Raw genomic sequence first — 5,365 nt, forward strand, 5'->3', positions numbered from 1 at the left:
CAGATAAAACTTATGAAAAAGCATTAACTAAAGTAACCCCTACCAAAGTCATGGTAACTTAAGTTTATGCAGATGGGAAGAGTACGTCAGTTGCTGAAGTAGTGTTAGCGGAAGACACTAGGAAGCTCTGCAAAATGTGGACACCTCCACACATATCTTTATTCAAGGATAAAGAACTCAAGTAGCAGGACATGGGAAGAATAGTGCAGAGGGGAAAAGATGCCACAGACTGGTTTTGCAACAACAATGAATACAGAAATCAGTACATCCACAGGATTAACTAGGAAGCCATTATTCTGGACAGTGACAGTGCAGGAAGGGATAAATTTGCATATAAAGCAACAATGAGAAATATTCCTTACTGAACAGAGGAACAGTTCTTGAATAAAGTCCCTGATAAGTTATGGTCAAAAGACCCTACTGATGTGGGTTTAGTAAAAGGAGCATTACCTGTCCAAATCAGGGCAAAAACAGAATACAGGCCCAGTGTAAAACAGTACCCTTTGAAACATGATGCACATGAAAGAATAAAACCAGTAATAAAGGATTTAATAACTCCAGGGGTGATAATAAAATGTGAGGATTCACCAGATAACACCCCCATTTTTCCAGTTAAAAAACAAGCTCCATCAACAGGATGGTGCATGGTACAAGACTTACAGGCAGTTAATAATGCAGTTGTTCAGAGAGCACCATGTGTTCCTGATCCTTATACATTATTAAATTCCCTAAGACCAGATGATAGAATATTTACTGTAGTTGATATAAGCAATGCATTTTTTCTCTGTACCTATAGATAAAGATAGTCAGTTCTGGTTTGCATTCACCTTTGAGGGACAAAGATATACTTATACCAGACTACCTCAAGGCTACTGTGAAAGTCCAACTATATACTCTCAGGTAATGAGTGCAAGTATGGCCAAGTTTGACCCTCCAGGAAGTAGTCAGGTTTTACTATATGTTGATGATGTGCTATTAGCCTCTCCTGATGAGGAGATTTGTAAAAATGACACAATAGCATTATTAAAACATTTAGCAGAAGAAGGACACAAAGTCAGTAAAAGTAACTTCAGTTGTGTAAAAATGAGGTTAAATACCTAGGCCACAATCTTAGCGCAGGGGGACACACAATTGTAGAAGAAAGAAAGACTGCAATATTACAAGTTCCAAAACCAGTAACAAAAAATCAAATGGTGTCCTTCCTTGGACTAACTAATTATTGTAGAAACTGGGTGCCAAATAATGCAGAAATAGTAGCTCCATTAAACAAACTAATGTATGAGGAAGAGCTGAAAATGACGTCTGAACTGAAATGGAGTGTAGAAGCTGAAGAAGCATTTACCAACTTAAAACAAGTTCTAGTTTCCAGTACTGCTTTAGCATTACCAGATTATAGTAAACCGTTTGTTTAGATGGTAGATTCCAAGGGACATTTTATGACTTCAGTTCTGGTTCAACAACATGGAGATAAAATGAAACCAATAGCTTATTTCTCTTCAAAACTAGACAGTGTTGCATGTGCGCAACCATATTGTGTGAGAGCTGTAATTGCAGCCTCAATGCCAGTTGAAGTCAGTGCTACAATAGTGTTGTTTCACCTTTTAACTTGAAGAGTTCCCCATGCAGTTTCAGCAATATTACTGCAAACAAATATGACCTTTCTATCACCTGCTAGACATTTGTCCTGCATGTCAACCTTACTGTCACCACCACACTTAACTATAGAAAGGTGCACCACTTTAAACTCAGCAACATTGTTACCCACGCCTGAAGATGGAATTCAACATGATGGTCAAGAATTAGCAGAAAAAGAAGCAAAAACTAGAAGTGATTTGTAGGATCAACCTCTGGTACAGAGCGAAATACAAAACATAATCCACAAGGGAATTTTTACTAAGGGGACAATTTCCAAAATCAAGATACCCCTTTCAAACAATTCATATGGATTTTATTGAGTTAAATCACAGTGAAGGGAAAAAAGTTCTGTTTAGTCATTATAGATGCATTTTCTAAACGGATAGAACTATTTCCAACTAAACATTACAAGCACCTCAGGGTTAACACCCTATGAAACGTTATTTGGAAGACCATACAGATTACCACAGTTCAAAAAATCAGTGGGAGTTAGATGAAGAAGCTAACCTAGTTGATTATATGAGGAGTATGTTAGAAAAGCAACAGAAACAAAATCAAACTAATGAGAAATGTTCTATTTCCCAGCAGGAAAACCAACTAGTGGAACCAGGAGACTGGGTGTTAATAAGGAGTGTAAAGAAGAAGTATTGGTATTTCACCATGGTGGGAGGACCCATATTAGGTATTACTAACCACTCCTATAGTAGTAAAAATAGCTGAGAGATCAACCTGGATTCACCTTACACATTGTTAAAAGGTCATTTTGGTTGAAAGCTCCATCAGGGGAAGTGATTTATAGACTGATAATAGGGTGGACCCAGACATTTAGAGGCTGGAGAGACCCGAAAGTCAGTGAAGGAAATTAAGGCACTGGAACCACTTAGAGTAACATTTGAGCCAAAATGACTCTTAGATGGATGAACAATGCTTCCTGATGCTGGGTGGTTATATTTTTCCTCATATTGATTTTCTTATTTTTCTGGTATTTCTGGGAACCAGTCAAGATAAATCAGAATGTAACAACACCTGCTATGAGTCATATGAAACAAGTAGCGCTAAATCAAGGAAGGCAAGATAACCTAACTATGTGTACTAAACAAACTTCTTATACTTATGGCATTCAAGTGTTCGTGAAATCTAAAACCATAGCTGTAGTGCTGATCCCACTCATTAGCTTGACCAAACGAGAAAGGAAAGGGCAGGATTATAGGAGTTATAAATGGTACTTAACTAATGATAGAAGAGACACCTCATGGTCCATGATAGTAGCTGATGAAAGAAATAATTGGACACCAGAGCGGTGCACCACTGCTTATGCTAGTTATTAAAAGAAGTTGTTTAAGTTCCATAAAGCTGATAATGCAATCCAGGTAACAAAGCGAAGAGAGTAAAAATTATGTTAGGAAACTTAACCACAGATGACTAGTTCCAGGTTATTACTGGAATATCAGGAACAAATAATAACTGGTTATTGATGGTAGAGCAAGCGGCTAACATGACTAAAAGAGATTGTGTTGTGTGTTTGGATTCAAGGCTTTTATTATAAATAATTCCAGCTGTGATACCACAACCCTGCATGATGAAAGTAATGAATCAAACTAATTTTAATGAAATGTGTCAGCACTGGGATTTTGTTTTTCCTGTAATTAGAGCAGATAAGGATAAATCAGTTTTCCACAAGCTAATCACCACTGGAAACTACACATGTATAAATATGACAGAGAGAGGCAATAAATTAGGAAATCTCACTGCAGTATGGTGTACTATAACTGTAAAAGTAAATAAGTATTTTAAACCAGTCTCTAGAGGAGACATTTGGTGGTGGTTGTTTGATTGATTACCTTCAAAATGTAACGGGAGTCTGTGCTCTAATTACTTTATTGTTACCAGTTTTAGTATATCCTATGTCAGAAGATGATCTAGTGTAATCCCACATGATTGGCGTGATAGAAAGTGCAGAGCAGTAGTTTAGCAGACTGAGGGAGACTCTACATACATAAATGCTGTAGATGAAGATAAATTAACTGATCAAGTAGCTGCAAGATTTGAATCAAGTATCAGTAAGTGGTGTACGATGAACAAAAACGTAGACAGGATCAACTATATTCACTACAATGTGCAAAAACTAGGAAATTGGACACAAAGCGGGTTTGAAGCTGTCCATGACTAATTGGCTTCAACTTCCCTGATGGCATTCCAGAATAGAATTGCTTTGGACCTGTTGTTAGCTGAGAAAGGAGGAGTTTGTGCCATTTTTGGAGAAAAATGCTGCACATTCATACCTGACAACACTGCTGCTAATGGCAGCCTCACTAAAGCCGTAGAAAGTTTGAGATCTTTAAATGGCAAAATGAAGGAGCATTCTGGAGTAGACACCTTGATGTGGGACTCCTGGCTGGATATGTTTGGAAAGTATAAAATTTTAGTATCATCAGTAATAATTTCCTTTGCAGTGTTTGCTGCAATTTTGACATTGTGTGGATGTTGTTGAATTCCCTGTCTTCGTTCTCTTCTTAACCATCTCATCACCACAGCTATTTCTCCTACTGAAGACAGAGTTACCCAACTCTATCTTTTATTTAAACATCAGGATGATGAAGATGATGAGGATGCAACTGACCACTTTTCTGGCCTATACCCAGATCCATTTCTATATGATTCTGTGATTTAAATGTCAGTAAGTGCCTCTGAGTATAATTGTCTTTGTACTCATGAAAATAATCTTATAGTTAAAAAATCTGAAAGAAGTGGCTGTTAAGTGATATGAGAATATGAGCAAATATAAGATAAACAGGGAGGAAATGTTGGAATAATTGAATATAGATTTATTTTATATATTTTCCTTTTCTTTAACTTGACTATTTGATCTTTATAATCTTTCATGATGTTTGTGTGAGTATGAGTTTGTCTGCAGGCAAGGATCAAAGGTGGAGCTGGGAAGGAAGCAGTCACAGATGAGGAGGTCATAAAGATAATGGCTGATTGTGCTGAACAGATGACACACTGATCTTAAGATGGGGGGAGACTGTGGAAGTGTGTTGTTACAAGATAATGGTTTTTATGACCTGTTTACGATGCAGCTGTTTTTCCCATCCTTATAGAATCCTTAGAGAGCGACATTCATTGTAAATAGGGACCCACTAAAGATAATAAAAAGAGAGGTACGGACAGATGGTTTTCAGAGCGGTAGGAGATTTGTAACTGGAAGCACATCCCTGTCCGTTCTCCTCGCGGCGAGTAAAGTAACAAATTATTTGTCTTTCTCTTCTTTTTGTGATGTTATAAGTATTTCAGATTGTTTAAACCTGACACTGTAATTGTAAACAAAGGTTTCTTTACCAAATACTAAGTTCTATTTTTCTATACTATCAAATATTTTTAATTGCAATAAATTGTTAATTAATTATTTAAACAGACAATGTGATTTTCTCGACTTATTTTTAGGTTCTGTCTCTCACAGATTAAGTGTACCTACAATGAAAATTACAGACCACTCCAGAAGCAGAAAACCTGCAAAATCGGTAATGTATCAAATACTTATTTTTCCTGCTGTAGGTATATATGCAAAGGCTTTATTGATTTCTTTTTCCCTTACTTGTTTTCTGATCATTTTTATCAGCGTTGAACAATTTCTCAACTGCTGCTGGGAATCCATGTGTTCATCTGTTTGCCTATGTGCAAGCAGGAGTTGGACAGGGCAGTAATTGGGGTAAATGTGGGAGGTTGTCCC

Source organism: Girardinichthys multiradiatus, chromosome 5 (genome assembly GCF_021462225.1).
Source record: "Girardinichthys multiradiatus isolate DD_20200921_A chromosome 5, DD_fGirMul_XY1, whole genome shotgun sequence".
Classification (NCBI taxonomy): Eukaryota; Metazoa; Chordata; class Actinopteri; order Cyprinodontiformes; family Goodeidae; genus Girardinichthys; species Girardinichthys multiradiatus.